This window comes from Epinephelus lanceolatus, chromosome 20, assembly GCF_041903045.1.
Source record: "Epinephelus lanceolatus isolate andai-2023 chromosome 20, ASM4190304v1, whole genome shotgun sequence".
Classification (NCBI taxonomy): Eukaryota; Metazoa; Chordata; class Actinopteri; order Perciformes; family Serranidae; genus Epinephelus; species Epinephelus lanceolatus.
Window position 1 is genome coordinate 22,996,086 of NC_135753.1, and position 17,704 is coordinate 23,013,789.

The 17,704-nt window shown below is 43.1% G+C and overlaps 1 protein-coding gene across 4 annotated transcripts in view; it reads right to left on the reverse strand.

Annotated features, from left to right (window-relative positions):
• The window catches only part of myripb (myosin VIIA and Rab interacting protein b), a 188,586-nt gene that overhangs the window by 46,807 nt on the left and 124,075 nt on the right, over positions 1–17,704 (reverse strand). The gene's annotated exons all lie outside the window — the stretch shown is intronic.

Sequence of the window (17,704 nt, forward strand, 5' to 3'; positions counted from 1 at the left end):
ACACACTGTGTTTATTTACATCACCATTTACCACGTAGACATTTTTGTCATGTTGTTGTTGCCGAAGAATGCTGCACAAATACACCTATGCACACACTGAGAGCTTACGGCACCTACAGAGAGCACATTTTTGCACTTTAATCCTGTGATGTTGCTGTGATGTTTTTGTATTTACAGATACAGTATGCAGGGATTTCTCCCAGCTATATCTGCAACCACTTAGTACCGTACATGCCAGGACGTACTTTGAGGTCCTTGGGCAGAGGTCTTTTGTCTGTTCCAGAAGCTCGGCTGAAAACTAAAGGGGACAGAGTGTTTGCTGTCAGGGCCCCGAGGCTCTGGAACAGTCTGCCCAAGGAAGTCAGGACAGGACTCTTTTAAGTCTTTTAAGTTTAAGTAAGTTAAGAGAAAGGGCCGGCCCCAATACCCACACTTCCCCTAGAAATACCCACTTGCACTTGGTTGTGCGTGTTCACCTAGGCTAGTGGTGTCCCAAAACAGAATTGAGGTAGTGGTTTCCAACACTTAAAACCCATCCTAGATTCCAAGGGAGCCCCGACCCACACTTACAACGAAGTGGAAGATGAAACACCTTGCGAAGTCAGCAACGTCGGCAAGTTTTGGAAAACAATTTGTTACTGTACAATTGGAATATAGGCTATAAAAACAACAGATGGTTGGACTAGCGTAAAATCGACTTACCCGAACAAAATCGATCAGAACTAAAAGACGTCGTATGCACCTCCTGTTTTCAGCATTTCTTCTCCGTTGATTCATCAGACGGAGAAGAATAAACACAGCACAAGCGCTGGAGCCGGCATTTTCAAACCTGAATGACTACCGGTATCTTGCGTTGCTACAACGCGTGACGTATGCCTGCACGTCAGCTACGTTGATTTGCATGAAATGGTGTCTCATTTCTTAGGGAAAGATCTCTACTCTAATATTTCTCACTTCCCTCATCAAGGGTTATCTTGCAAACGAGGGCACTCAATACCAAGGGCAAGATTTAAGAGGGTAGAAATGGGATTGGGCCAAAGTTTTCAGTCTGTTCATCTCACTTTAATCATTGTATTTGCAGCAAAATGTATCTAGTGGACTGAAAAAGCAACTGATGATTATTCAAGTGGCTACCTAATGTTTTATTTGTATTTGTAATATTAGTAATTTATATAATAAAAACTCGATACTTGAAACTGTGTGACGATAGGAAACTGCCACACAAAACATATTGCGATACTATGCTGTATTCATTTTTTTCCACCAACCCTAAATATAGTAAGGCAAAACGTCAAGCAGACAATTGTAGGTCCAAACGAGAGTGAATTGGGGTTGGCTTTCACTGCTGCTAGTGAGCACAGAAAGAGCAGCTGAAGAGAGACGGCGCTAAGCTTGAATGTTGCGCATACGAACAGTGACGAACAATTCTTGCATAGTATATACCTTTAACTACTGACCAAAAAACTTTAACACACATGGATATAACCCGGTAATTATGATGTCACTGGTAACATTATTATTATTAGACCATGTTTTGTCGAGACACTAAAGGCTGTTTTTCCTATGACCCGAAATACCATGATGATGAATTGATCCTGCTAACAAGTGCTGCCTGTGTTGCCAAAGCCGGATATAGCTTATTCCTCTCAGCCATAGACCTTCAAAAACACATCAATTAGCTCCACCTGTGTGACATGTTCCTTCTTTACAACGAACACAGGCACTGTCGTTTATTTAGAGTTAATCCCACATGCACACTGATGCTTCTGTTCAATGAAAAGACAGGCTGCTGAAGGTGAGGGTGAAAATAGCCATGCTAATAAAGGGATCCTGAGTGCCCCTGAGGCTGCATGGGCTGCCACATCCATCCCACCACCCCTCCTTCTTAACCTCCCTCCACTATTCCCTCCCTTCCTCTTTCTCAGTGGATTTATTATCCTCCGCCTCTATCAGCTGGGCTGCTCAGTGGGCCTCGGCTCCTTAATTTCATGCTACAGGTCAACCTAGTCATTCTAATGGTGGCTGCCGAGCTCCAGTGAAGAGTCCCGACTCTTTTTTATCTCCCTCTGGGCCCGAGGAGGAAGGCAAAGAAATTAATCTGGAAGAGCAACGCAGCGTCCAGGTGGCATCACGAGGCAGAAATACAAATAGGTTCCACCTGCACTCTGAAATGAGCTGAAGCCACAGGGAGTGGTCTTTGAACTGGAAAGGTATATTCAAGACTGACAGAGGGCTGTAGGGTTATGGTTATGAGATCTTATCTCAGTGGGTGACTTCAAATTTAGCAGTATGTCTGAGTGGCATGCGTGGTCACACCCTGAAAATGAAAATAAATAATTGACTGTTTGCTACAGACCTTTGTTACTGTTGCTAAGCCTTGTATTCTTTGTATTCTGAGATAACAGTGGCAGATATACCACTCAAAAAAATGAGTCCTTGATTTCGGACACTGGTGGGCAAAAGCATGCTTTTCATTTCTAGCTAGTGACTGTGGATTATCTCAGCTAAAAGGACAAAAATAACTGGCAGACTGATCTTAGCTGTAGCTGGCAAAGCTAAGGTTAGCACCATGAACTGTTTGAAAATGCCATCTCTGGCCAACTTTAAAATGTCTCCCACGACTCACTTTGAAACAAATCTTGAAAAGGGGTCTTAATATTGCACATGATGTAAGATGACCATATTTTTTCAAACACCTAATCCAGCATACTTAAGTGTACCACACGTTTATGCAAGCACACATATATGCAGTTATGCATGTACTTTTTAATCAGTATGACAAACATTTAAGCGCTTAGCACACCTTACTGAGTGCACCTTTCAACACCATGGACAGCGCCTCAACAGAAGACAAATCATGTTTTGTCTCCCAAAATCCATCAAAACAATCAATTTGAAAACAGTACAACAACACTCTAACACAGAAGACCAGCTGTACAGTTCATAGATCAGCATGACAGTTAAACTGTACTGACAGGGTCTGTCAGAAAGAGCTGCAAGCATCATAGCAACAGCCTTGACAACAACACATTAAATGATTGACACATACAGACAGAGCAGTATTAAATTCAGATGCATGGTGTTCTGTTTATATTTTTAAATTGGGTTAGGTAATAATGAGTGGATAAATGTCTATTTATACACGATGAAAACACTGTTAATTGTATTATTAATTTTAATTCTGGTGAAAACTGGTTGAAGCAAAGTGGATAAAATAATAAAATGGTGGGAAATCCAAGCTGCTTGGTTGAGGTCTGCGCTCTCTGAGTGCTTTTCTAGTTTCAATATGCGTGCATGAATGTGTGGCTTTGAATGTAGTTGCGAAGTGGTGCAATGCTGTCTTTCTTCTGCCTGTCACTTCCTTTTGGCACGAAAACAGATGATAAGTAAATGCAAACTTCAGCTCAAGCATCTGCTCCCTTCACTGCCACAAACTTGTTGAAGTTAGCCAAGCTTTCCCTTTCAGAGAAAAAGGAGAGGGATTTAGGACAGTGGGAGAGGCGTCTCGATGAATGAAGCATGACATTGCTTCCCTAGAGTGATCTGATCTAAAAAAGATAGGAAGAAAGGAGGAGAGTGGAGTGGATAAGCTTTCAAGCAAGAGCTGCACTGCTGTGTGAGCTTCTGCAAACACACATTTCATAATGAGGCTGGGAGATTCCCTGATGCTCGGTTGCTGCATGAATAAGTAAGAGGGATTCCTGTGGATGGTCTCCTGACACTGGGTTTACCCTTCCTCTATCATCACTTTGCTCTAGCTCGAATGTGTGGAACCATGGCCTCCTTTCTAACCCTCTTCTCTCCAGCCCTTTTGCCCTCTATACTTCAGAAGATCGATTTGCACATTTAAATGAGGTCTAAATAAAATATATAGAAGAATATGTGGAAGTGCAATAAAAAGTATCTGGCTTTGCTGAGTTTCTACCTCCCCTGGCAAAAGGATCCATTACCATAATTGACTTTCTGAGCCTTCTAATGAATTGGTTCAGCTTCTGTTGAGGCTGCTGTAGAGAGGGGGAGCAAAGGGAGAAGAAAGAGAGGTGGGGGCTGACTTTAACAGAACATCAAATAGACTCCTCTGAAGACTAGCAGAGTGACTGTTCTTGTTAATAGAAGAAAATAAGACAAAAATTAGATTGTTCTCAGCTCCAGGGTTAGATCAAAGCGTCTGATGTTGGCGAAGTAAAAGCCCTCGAGTTGTGAGGTCTTAATGAGTGAAAAGCTGAAGGAGTTATTACATGTAGTACAATTTTGCTTTCTTTAGATCAACTCTAGCAGTGTGTTTGCCGAATAAAACTTTTCTGCATGTATGAAAATTCAGTTTTTATGAGGGAATACAAAAGTAATAAAAAACTGGTCTTATGTAAATATCGAAAGAAGACATGAAGAGATATCCGCTCGCATGTAAAGATGTTTAGCTTATATCTTTGTATGTATTGGAGTGTTTAAAAGGGTATTATTTAAAAGACTATAGGCTAAGCTAACTAGAAGACAACAAGCTTTCGATTTACTGGTCCATCTACGTCCCAGCCCTCACCTATGGTCATGGGAAGTGACCAAAAGAATGAGACTGCGGATGCAAGCAGCCACAATGAGTTTCCTCCGTGGGGTGGCTGGGCTCAGCCTTAGAGATAGGGTAAGGAGCTCGGACATCCGCAGGGAGGTCGGACTAGAGCTGCTGCACCTTCGTGTTTAAAGGGGTCAGTCGGGGTGGTTCAGGCATCTGATCAGGATGTCTCCTGGTGCAGAGCCAGTACACGCTGGAGGGACTAGATATCTTATCTGGCTTGGGAACGCCTTGGGGTCCCCCAGGAGGAGCTAGAAAGCATTGCTGGGGAGAAGGACGTCTTGGGTGCTTTGCTTGGCCTGCTGCCCCCACAACCCGGCCCTGGGTAAGTGGATAAAAATGGATGGATATAAGCTGACTACACTCATTCAAAAAAGAACTCAGCAGGAGTCTTTCTTAATTGCAAATTAACAAAATTGTGTGTTTGGTGAATCATTTTTAACTGGATAGGGGACTCTACACACATTACCTACTGTATGGCCACTATCACCACCAATGAAACGACTTCATGTAAATTCACTTTACACAGAGGGATACACCCAGATGGTCTCATTTTCCTTACTCTTTGCAATATTCATTAAGCCTCTAGCAGCTCCAATCCATCAAAACACAATCATCAAGGGTAAACAAAGACCCACCTGACAGAACAGATTAAGCCCATATGCAGATGATATTTTACTGTTCCTACAGAACCCTCCATTATCCCTACAGGAATCCTTTAATCAATACAACTCCTCAACTAACTAGTTGAAATCTAGTATGATACCCTCTGAAGGGATGGATGGGAATAAGTGATGCATGGGTCAATCCACATCGAGGATTCGGGTAAGCTTGTCAGAAAATATTGCGGGTTCTGGGCAGGCAGGTCATTCAGTGACATAGCAGCGTTATTAAAAAAACGTACAGAAACAATGTGCAAGTCCACTTTTCACCAGCTCAGTGGCCTTGTGGTAGAGTGTCCGCCCTGAGACTGGGAGGTCGTGGGTTCGATCCCCGGCCGGGTCATACCAAAGACTATAAAAATGGGACCTATTGCCCAATGCCTCCCACTCATCATCAGGGGTTGGAATTGGGGGGATAGATCACCACATGATTCCCGAGCGCAGCACCGCTGCTGCTCACCGCTCCCTCAGGGGATGGGTCAAATGCAGAGAACAAATTTCACACACTCATGTGTGAGGATCAGTGGGACTTTAACCTTAACTTTTCTTCCCCTCTTCCTGTTTCTCTTATTTTACTCTCATACACTCACAGCAAGCAGCTTTATCATCAGTGCTGCTGCACCCATGGTTTCCACTATCCATTTTTTGACCAGCAAAATTTGTTGAAGTCCAACATATTTAAATCTCCCCTGTCATAATGTCTGGTAAAATTAATTCCCTCTGAGAAAATGTAGGCCTAAAACCGTGTCCTAACAGCAAGAAAGCTTCTCTCTGTCCCCATTAAATCCATTAAATATGCACTTCTGTTCCATCACATAAACAAACCACTGTACCTATTAGCTGTGTCCTCATGTAAACAAACCTCACAGGATATCTGCTGTGCCCTCAACATCACACTGGAGATGTAACCACTTACAAGACATGTGAGTACTTAGCGTCTTCCTACCTTTGTTGTTTTTAAACAGGAAACACACATTTTATATTGTGATATTTACCAGAAATGATATACAATATAGCCAACAGTAAGGAGGTCCGTCTGTGGGTTTGTTGATTGGGTTCAGGTCATTGATTAATGCATATGTTTGTGTGTCAAGTGTTACAGATTGGCTTTCAAAGCGAGCCAGGCTGGTGTAGATTTTAAGAACCCTGACCCATGCATCATTTTCTGCAATGGGAAAACTAAAAGAACAGTGATCAGCCTTCGATTGATGATGTTTAACGGATTTACAGATCCATGAATGAAAAAAACCTTGTCCTCCTCTACAGAGAGGTCAAAGATCTGAGTAACAATGGAGATAGAGTCTTTTGCTGAATAACAGCAGGGTGTAATATGTGATGGAGAATAAAATTTGTCCCTATACGCTGAAAGAAACTTTGCCTTATCCCTACTCTACCTCGCTGTCCCTGATCTGTTACAGAAATATGTAAACTGCAACCCAAATATGTCCTCAGCTCAAGACGGGCCCATTCAAAAACAAATGTAGTGCAGAGCCGAGAAGAGATATTAATATTGATTTATTTCTGTTATGAGGACTTGGAGAAAATCTAATTCAAAACAATGCTTAATGGCCTTTCATCTACATCTCTTGGCGCCTCTATGGTTGTGTATTTGTATGCATCAGATCAGGTTTGTGGAAGAGGGAAAAGGCCAATTTATATTCTATACATTCTGTGATTTGCAGTTTTTTGTGAAAAGAAAGACTAGGAAAATGTGAATATTAATAACACCTGGATATTCACTTCCTAAAATGTGTTTACCAAGCAGACTACATATGTCTTTATATCATTTTCAAGTATTTATGTTTCAAGGCATGTTGTGATGTACTGTATACACCAAGTACTATGAAAACATCTCAACGTTTTAGGCATTGTTTTGAATATTCATTGCAGAGATTCTCTCTGAGCTGTGCCTTCTGTGTTGCTGCACCACAGCACTAAAAACAATCCCTTGAAATATATTCAGTGCTGGCAGAACAGGCCGAAGGACAGAGGACAAGGTCGTGGGTCAACTGCTAAAAAGCCCAGGAGATTTTCTGCAAACCTGGGCACAGCCGTACTAACCTGTCGGTATGATTTAAAACAGCGGCTGGTTTGCAGGAGGCAGGAAAACAACTCTCTCACAGCAGTGGTCCAGCACATAACCTTTCTAGAGAGCAGCTGGAATGCTGATCACCTGCATGTACCCCTGTGATTGACATTTAGATAGGCAGGAAGGGGAAAATATATACCAAAAAAACCCTCATCCTACATTCTAAGGGGGTTAGAGATGTCTTTGTGTCTGTGCACTCTTTTCTTACCTTCTCATCTTGTGCTTTCAACACATTTCACGCTGCTCACTTAATAGATCAATTCATTTAAGACAAGTACTCTTATGATGAGAGGGAATGTGCTCCCTTACAAAGTATGAACATACACAGTCTGTCTGTATTTTATAGATAAGCCAGTGTTTGGCAGGCTCTCCTGTGCAGAGCGGAGGGTTATTGAGTGAACAGACCCACAGTATGAATGGAGAAACATTTGCATGCCACACAGCAGTTTAAATTTGCACACTTTTGATTGTGTTTGTGGTACACTGCAGCATTTAACCTGGACAGCCACTGTAGGTTCACAGCACTGTATTCTGCTACATTCACTTCACTCACCTGCGTCTTTAAAAAGTCTAAATTTAGGAGCAGCACAGCTGCAGGCAACGGTCAGGCAATTTACTCTGCCATCCCTTCCTCCTACCAGCTCTTTCTTTCAAGACCTAAAGCTGTCAACTTTACTTTCCCCCCTCTCTCTGCATTATCCTCCATTTCTCTCTTCAGACCTTCACCACACAGGGCGTTACAGATGAATGTGTCGGCATGTGGGAGAGCCTGCGGCACAGTATGGAAGACTGGAAATGAGTTACATAGGGACAAAGTGCTCTCAGACAGAGCATGGATATAGGGACCAAAGTGAATTACAAAGTGTTCACCCACTGTCTGGTCTCCTAAAGTGCTAATCCTGAATTTTACAAGTAATGCCAGGTTCAGCCTACACAATATTTTTTTCTATTACAATGGTCGTGTCAGATTAGACCATTATAGTCATAAATTCTTGCCATGACTTGGCCAAAAGACATGACAGACTACAGTTGGTCCCCGACCAATCAAAGCTTGCTGCTTTCTCGATGCTTGCAATGTCATCGGGACAGAGGTGCTTGGAACTGACTTCCAGGAACAAGAACATAAACAAACAAGGTCAGTGTATATGATGCTGGTTGTGTTGTGTTCAGAAAAGCCTAAAAAATTAAAGAAAAAAAGACTGTGGCCTTTCCTCGGTTTCAGAGGTCCACCTGGACTCACAAGTCAGTCTTTAGACGCTTTGCTTAACTAAAGACTGATGACTTTCTCCCTGATTTTGTGTTTAGATGGGCGGATACAATTTCAGAGTTTAAAAAAACTCCCTACGTTGCAGAACCAATAGTAAATCTGCAGGGTGGTCCTTCGGTGGCTTGCTAAACTCTTGTGCTTGTAAACATAGTCCCACTAGAAACACGTGTAGTGGTACAAAATGGCTCAGCCGCGCTCGCAGAAAACGCTGTCAAAGTTAGTGGATGTTTGTCACGTTTGCGGCGACACATTTTCGCCAATTAAAAGAAACAAACATAATCTTTTACAAGGCCATGACTCATCCGTCTGGCCGGACTATAGAGGAAATCGCCTTGTTGTTTACAAATACTTTCGGGCAGAAAACCAGCAGAGCTTTTAGCTATATATATAGCCTATATATCACATTTTCACATCACTGTATCACCGTTTAGACTAATCCGATGTTTGTAAAGTCTATAAACACAGTGATTGAACAAACATTACTATTTCTGTGTGCACGTTTAGCTGGGCTAACCGTTAGCTGTTAGCCCTGTTAGCCGTTAGTGGTGTCTGTAATAGGTAATAACTTATTAAACGGTCCGTGAAAAAAATATCTTTTCCAGCGGATATCTTAGTTACAACATGATTGAGCTAGCAAAGCAGTTTTGTGTTGCTATGTGTGGTATTTATTCAGTTTTGGGAAATCACGATGTCTAGAAAGCAGCAGTGGCTGCAGCTGACAGGGACAGCTAACAGCAGCAGCAAAGCTAACATCAGGACGTCATCTGTTAAAAGCCTCCCGTTGTCGGATACGACATGAAACTACTCCAGTTAGCTCAATAATGTAGTAACTAAGACATCCGCTGGAAAAAATATTGTCTTCACGGGTGAGCACACATTTGATAAAACGGAGTTAAATCTCTCGGCATCCATTTTCAAGCTCTCTGTGTGTTTGTTTCCTTGCGGACGAGAAAAGGGGGAGTGCACATTTCCGAGAAGGCGTGTCCTTTTCAAAAATGCAATAGGCGTTGCTTTGTTGCCAGCCGTTTTCACCGGTGTGTTAAACATACTTTAGAAAGGAGTGTCCCCAGACTATCAGAAGGCGGAGATCTCTGATTGTCTGGTGGCGAGACTAAGGTCCACCAAGCTGCACTAACAACATCATTCCTATTCCACTTTTCCATGTTTAGGGTTGTGCATCAAAGAGCGTTCCGTGCTCCTATTCATCACACTCAGGGATGTTGTGTGGCATTCCAGATGTGGCGTTGGTTGTCATCCACAATAGCCCCTTTTTTCCCCGGTAAAGGGTTTTTCTGGGGGAGTTTTTCCTTATCCGCTATGAGGGTCCACGGGCAGAGGGATGTTGTATGCTGTAAAGCCCTCTGAGGCAAAATTGTGATTTGTGATATTGGGCTTTATAATTAAAATTGAACTGAATTCAATTTCCCACTGGACTAAAAACCCACTAACATCTGGCTTTTGTATTTGATGGGAAAGGTTACAACCGACATTCACTCCTGAGACAAATGAAGCCCAGGTGGAAGTGTTAATTTTCGCCTCTTTTCCAGCACAATGCAGTGATGAGCCGCCTCAAAATACCACCCATGTCTGTTCAAACAGCACTCAAAAATCGTCATAAATAAAGTCTTCACTGAGTTTGAAAGAGACACTGAACAAGTAACAGTTATAAAAAAGAAGTAACCACTGATACCATTCACTGGCCTAATTTCTGCTTTCTGTTTACGAACCCTGTTCAGTCAGAACCACTTTAGTAAAAGTAAACTTATTTCCATTTGCAGTATTTTATTTGGCTGTATGGCTCTGTTCTGTGACCTCTCTGCCTTTCCTCAGGTCTACGCAAAACGCCTCTTCAATGCACCTATGTGGAAAGCCTTAAGGCAGAAAGTGCACACCTCTCTGCCCTTCCATGCGCCTATGTGGAAAGCCTGATAGCAGAGAGTGCACACCTCTCTGCCCTTCCACATGCAAACAAGGAAAGCCTGAGACAGAGAAAGCACACCTCTCTGCCATTCCATGTGCAAACCAGGAAAGCCTGAGACAGAGAGAACAAACCTCCCTGCCCTTCCATGCACCTACATGAAAAGCCTAAGGTGGGGAGAGCAGCAGCAAAGACCACCCAGGAACATAACAGAGCAGCATCAATGACAAACAGAAATGACATTGATGAGTCAGACACAACTTGAAAAGGAGGGGCTGGCTGAACTAACGCTATGTTTAATTTTTACGGCATGTTCATGAAAAACAGAAAGGCACACTCGTCTATCAGCAATGGAAAATGAGTCTTATTGCTTATTTTTAGCAGGTTTTCCTGCTTTTAATAACCCACATACATGCACTAATTTTGGTGGAAGAGTGTATATGACACACTACCCAACACCCACTGTCATTCCCAATCCGACCCGACACCCTTCGTGTGCTGGGTCAGACTATAATGAAACTGATATTGTGTAATCTGAACTGGGCAATAGTGTGCCACTTACCCATAGCCAATACTGACTCTCTATTAGTAAATCAATGAAAGGTAGGGTTAAAAACAAACACAACAGCAAAATAATCAATTTTTCTCCATTAGAAACATCTTATATTCTCCGTGAGGACAAGGCAGAAAGTTTAGTGTATGGGATTTGATTTCTAAAATATTACATAAAACTCTCACTTTGAGTCTTATGGAAATTCTTCGATACCATATCCTGTTTTAGGGTATCAACCTGACATCTGACACCTGATATACTGGCATTAGTGCATCCTGACACAGCAATAGATCGCACTTTCTCCACTTTAGATCAGAAGATGAATGTAATAAGAGTCTTAAAAGTGCACCTTTATCATCATACTGTAACACAATAGTCCATTATCATCTTACTTCAGAAGAGCTTTTAAGGAACCCCAGCTGACCTCAGTTCATTTCATGAAGCATTTGGTCCCATCACGTCCAAAAGTCAGTCTTTGAGAGTCAGAATAAAAAGAAAGCTACTCAGTACAAAGAGTGAGCACCCTGTATGATGCTTACTATCAGCTCGTAATGACTCATCAATAAGTCTGCAGTCTGAATTAGCAGATACCACAATTTGTATTGTTTTTACAGCCACTCTGCATGGAGTAGAATATAATTAGAGCATTCATTCAGTAGTGAAATCGAGCATTTTGAGAGGTTACGACCAAAATTTGGCCCCAGTAACCGCTGGCCAGATGTCACATCATTTGTTGTTGTTCAGCTGCACATGTGGGTCATATTTAGCATGGAGGTCTGTTCAAAATGATATCAGATATAGGTCACTTTGCAACACTCCACAGAGTCCAAATCATAGCTCCTGAAGAAACGACAAAGCTGCACAGGCAGGCTGTCACAGGCAGCAGCGTATTTACATATACCTCCATGTGGATGTATAGAGCATATGGGAGAGTGAGATAATCTGCTCTCAGCCTCCTGCTTCTGCCCAGCCAGAGCACCACATGGGATTTTAAGGCGAGCATGCGGAGAGGCAGAGCTCTGCAGCACACCAGCAATGTGGGAAATCTAGTGACAGAATAGACTGCGGTTACGCTTTCCACCACTCAAGTCTTTCTCCATCTGGCTTTTCTGTGTGGATAATGAAAATGGCAGCTCCCTGCAGCCTTTATCTGAGCAATTATATGGAGCCAAAATCATGTAGAGCCAATATGATTAGAGGCTGAAAGAGGCAAATGTCTGTAAACAAAATTAATTTGTTAAATGTCTTGTGAGAGAACCACAAATAGTAATTAAATCTCAGTAAGGTGGCATCACTGGCATTTTGAAGGTTTTTTTAGGTCATTGTAGGAGCAGGAACCCTTAATGTCATCAAACACCTCGGACAGGAAATGAAAATCCACTGAAATAACAGGATTTTAGAGATTACACAGTGAGTGTACAAGAAAGCTTTTTTTGAAAGATTATTTTTGTGTTTTTTTTGTCTATTGCATCACACAGAGGGTGGTAGGGGGGCTTAAAAGAAAGTGGCCAGGTTGTTATTGAGATTATCCTGTAATCAGAGGATCAGTCGTCCTAATTACCAATGTATCAATCAACAACCATGTGTGCTGCAAAAAAGCTTTAATGCAAATTACCAACCCCCAGTCTTTGTGAGCTAAACTGGATAATAGGGGTGTGACGACCCGTCATTGTTATTTGATTAAATGATCAATGACCCAATATCTTCAGTGCAGAGTGACAACATTGATCCATACCATCATTTATGTCTCCATTTTGAAATTCTTTGTCATCATCCTCAAACGCCAGGCAGATAATGGCAAGCAGCCAAGAAAAAGACAATGAAGACTTTGTTATTTACTCATTACTCAAATGCCATATTTTAACAATGCTGTTCAGAGATAAAATACTCAGGAAACATGTTGCACCTGCCAGGGCGGACATCTCACTCCACTAACACCAGCATTAACTGCTCTGTTTTTTAACCCCTAGAGCAATCCCTCCAGCGTGTTCTGGGTCTGACCCGGGGCCTCCGACCAGTGAGACGTGTCCGGAATACCTCCAGTGGGAGGTGCCCAGAAGGCATCCTGATCAGATGCCCGAACCATCTCAACCGACCCCTTTTGACGCAAAGAAGCAGCAGCTCTACTCCGAGGTCCCTGTGGATGTCCGAGCTCCTCACCCTATCTCTAAGGCTGAGCCCAGCCACCCCACGGAGGAAACTCATTTCGGCTGCTTGTATTCCCCGATCTCATTCTTTTGGTCACTACCCAGAGCTTGTGACCATAGGTGTGGGTTGGGACGTAGATGGACCAGTGAATCGAAAGCTTTGCCTTGTGGCTCAGCTCCCTCTTTACCAATACGGTCCGGCGCAGTGCCAACATCTCTACAAACGCCGCACCAAACCACTGATCCATCTCGCACTTCATTCTAGCATCACTCATGAACAAGACCCCAAGATAATTGAACTCCCTCGCTTGAGGCAGTAACTCTCTCCAAACCCAGAGGGGGCAATCCACCATTTTCCACAGCAACGAACCGTGGCCTTAGACTTGGAGGCACTGACTTTCATCCCGACTGCCTCACACTTGGCTCCAAAATGCCACAGTGCGATGAGGCCAATGTAGCTAATGTCGTGGGAGTTTGCCCATCTAGTCTACATGTGTTTTGTGGACTTGGAGAAGGCTTACAACCACATCCAATAGAGAATGTTGTGGGGGGCACTGCGGGATTACAGGGTACCGGGGTCGCTGTATGACCAAAGTTAGAGCTGTGTCCGCATACTCGGCATAAAGACAAACATGCTCTCAGTGGGTGTTGGCCTCCGCCAGGGTTGTCCTTTGGCACCGATTTTGTTTGTGATATTCAAACAGAATCTTGAGGCGCAGCCATGGGAAGGAAGGGGTCTGGTTTGGGGACCTCAGAATTGCAATGTAAACAAGCTAATAATAGGTGACCAGCAAAAAACAACCGTTTTGTCTATGGACCATGACAGTTATTATTGAGCTGAATTTTATACTTTTGTAAATGATCTTGCTATTTTGTGGCTGTTTGGAGAAGTTTGCCTTCAGGGCTTTACGCCAGATAGCTCTGAAGTTTTAGGAAAAAAAGATCATGGTTTGGATCCAAATGAAAGGATTTCTTCCAGAAAGGTCTTTGTGGTACACAATATAGTCTTGTATCATTTGCAGGCCATTGAATTGAATCGATAAAAATCGTGTCCAAAGAATCAACATAATAATATTGTATCATGTGTAGTCTAAACATGATTTATACCCCTACCTGATAATATCAGCTATACATACCATACCATACAATGTAAAAGCAGTCTATGGAGAATGAGAGCAGGAGGCATTGGGTAAAGGTCATTAACCTGGTTCAAAACCCAGACATTGTGCACAAGTCACTTTGAGAACAGGAAAAACAACAGGATAATGGGGGAATAGCATCCTGCCGCTGCCAGAGCCCAATGTACTGAAGTGTCAGTCTTAACAGCCTGTTAGGGAGCAGAGGGAGCCAGCCTGACAACACCAGACTACATACACTGCTGTCACCTGTTAGAGACCGAAGAGAGGAGCAGCAGAGGGGCAGAGAGGCCAGAGGAGGACAGGGACAGGGATATACAGACAAAAGGGAAAAGAATGACACAATGAGCATGTTACAAAAAAAAGGCCATTGCTTTGATTGGCATCATGGAGCCCTGGCATATGGGGGCATTTGTTCCATGGGATCTATTTTTAGAGGTCTGTTTTCACAGAGCAGCCCCAGTCTCTGTAATCCATGTGAATCGATCTTCAGTGGAAAAATGGTGGGGAAGCAGGGAGACCATCTTGGGCTGCAGTTGCTCTTTTAAGTCCTGTTTGAGTGTGTGTGTCTGTGCCCGATAAGCCGGAGAGCTGCGAAAGATGTTTTTTTTTTCCTCAGTAGAAGAACACAGTGTATGGGAAGTGTTTCATAGAAGGTTAGAGAACAGCTCCAGACATCAATGTTTGACCGTTTTTGCAGGCGCCCGTCTAAAGCAGTGACCTATACTATAACCACAGGAGTTTAAATGGAAATGTAAAAGTTTCACTCGCTTTCTGTTTGCACAACTTCTATGAAAGCAGAAATAAAAACACTCTCCAGATTAGAAAGGTTCCAGGTTGCATTTATACTGCAGATGGAGCAGACAGATGTGTCTCCATGTCCTTGGCCTTAAAGACGTTTCCATTAATGCACCAGTTTTATTTGTCACGAAAGTGGAGCTTTATTGTTCTATACACCAGAGAGGCCATATGCATTTAAAGAGAAATCAGATTAACACTGAGTATATGTAATGTTTTTAAATGCAGATTATTCCCTATTTCAAAGACTAAAACACTGCAGTGCTTTGTGTGAAATTCAAAGACAAATAAGGAATGAAGACTCAGAGACACAAAAGGTTTTAAAACTCATCCACAAATCTAATAACTAACACTAGCCTGTCTGGATCTATCTTACGAGTACATTTCATGAATGTTACCAAAGGCATTCCCCTAAGGGAATCTCTATTTCCCTCTGATATAGATTAAGACATTTAAACAGCCCCAACAAACCACCTATTATATTCAAATGTGCATTTCGTTCCTGTGACCTCAGGGCCACATCCGACCACTGCCTTGAGTGCATTTCATTGGAGGAAAGGCAGCCAAAAAACAGGCCAATAAAGTCAGCCATTTCACTGCACTCCCACCAATTAGGAAACCAGTGAACGGCCAGCTTCCCAAACAAGCCTTTGGCTGCCCTCATCCTGGAAGCAGCTCCCATCAAGTTAGTCACACAACACAGACCAAGAAACAAAAACCGCCGGAACAGCAGACCCTTCCCATAACTCCCGTCTTTGTCTTCCCTCTTGGTGTCAGTCTCACTACATGTCTGCTGTCTGACTGAGCTTTCTCTCGTCTCTCTCACGCCTCCCCTGCAAATCAGTGTTTACAATGCGAAGGTGGGGTTTACCCATGCATATGCATAGAAAGCATATACCTGTGAGTTTAGTTGGAATAATTGGAAAACTGGACTACAAAATACAGCTACAAAGGCAGATCTTTAATTTTGAATTTTCATATTAGTGTGGGGGAAACCCAAGCTGTAAGCCAACAACTTGAGCACGTGATGGTGGAAGGTGCTGAGCTGCTGAAGTGTAGGAGTCTTGGTTGGAAGTGGACTCCTGCCTTTGCTTACTCTTCTTCCTCAAACCGAGGAAGTGGCGGACTCTTTTCCAGACTGAGCACCTCTTCTTCTCTGGGGGCTTCTCCTCAGAGACTTCAGGCTCTGGAATGAGTTTGAGGGTCTGTAAAACAGCGGGAGACTCCTCCTCTTGCTCCTTCAGGTCTTCCCTCAGCTGGAGAGTTTCTCTCTGAAGGGCCTGACTGACCTCCTCAGATTTGATCTTGGTTGAGGTCAGTTCCTCCAGTCTTTTTTCAGGCCCCTCATCTCCAGACATACTTCACACCCCTGAGGTCCAGGATCAGCTCTTGATCCTCTCTCACCTTTTCAGCGTGAGACTTTCTCTCTGCCTCAAGTTGCTGCTGATGAGTGTCTTTTTGTTGCTGCAACTGCTCACTCAGCTCCTGTCTCAAGCTCCTCTCTTTCTGGAGCTCAGTGGTAAGACACTCGAGCTGTTTCAGCAGAAACTGGTTCTCTTTGGTCTCCGTCTCCAGCCTGGTAGAGAGGTCACCCATCTTCTCCTCAGAGACTCTGGTCTCTGAAATGAGTTTGAGGATCTGAAAAACAGCAACGGACTCCTTCAGCTTTTCCCTCAGATGGGCAGTTTCTCTCTGGAGGCCCTGACTGACCTCCTCCTCAGCTTTGAGCTTGGTCATAAGCTCGAGGTTGGTTCAGGTCAATTCCTTCTGTCTTTTTTTCAGGCCCCTCATCTCTAGACAGACGACATGCTGGTCACCCCTCAGGTCCTGGATCAGCTCTTGATCCTCTCTCACCTTTTTCAGTGTGAGACTTTCTCTCTGCCTTAAGTTGCTGCTGATGAGCGTGTTTTTGCTGTCGGAGCCCCAGGATGATAGATTCAGCTTGAAGGTCATGGTTCAGTTTCGATAGTCTCTGATCAATTTAGTTGTTGCTCTTCGTGCTCTGACTGTCGTGTCTGTTCAAAGTTTTCTCTCTCTCAAAGTGGCATGTCACCTTTTGAAATGTCTGAAATGAAATGATTCTGCTCAACAGTTGCTAATGTACATATAAACCTGATGATGTCACAGAGTGATCAAAATTCAAAAGTTATTTCTACATGTTTACATTCAATTGCCATCAAAAATGAAAGTGAAAGCCAACCCCAGATTCACTCTCATTTTGGCATTTTGCCTCACTATATCTATGTTTTTTTCAGCACTCATCAGCAATTTTTGTAGCTCCCTCTCAGATACATGCTGCTTAGGTGCGTTAACTGGTCACTACCTTCTTATAGAGTTCTGACCTCACCTGTGCACTGTGACCAGTAAGGTCCTGAACACAGCAGAAAAAGAAGAAAATAAGAAAATACAGGCAGAGTCCGCAGAAAAATACACCACCACACACTTCTAGCGGGTCAGAGGTACTGATTAGGAGGGATAACTTCCTGCATAGTATACCTTTAAGGATGCACATCAAAGAAATGCATAATCTCTTTTGATAGCCATTTTAGATGTCTTTAGTTAGATTT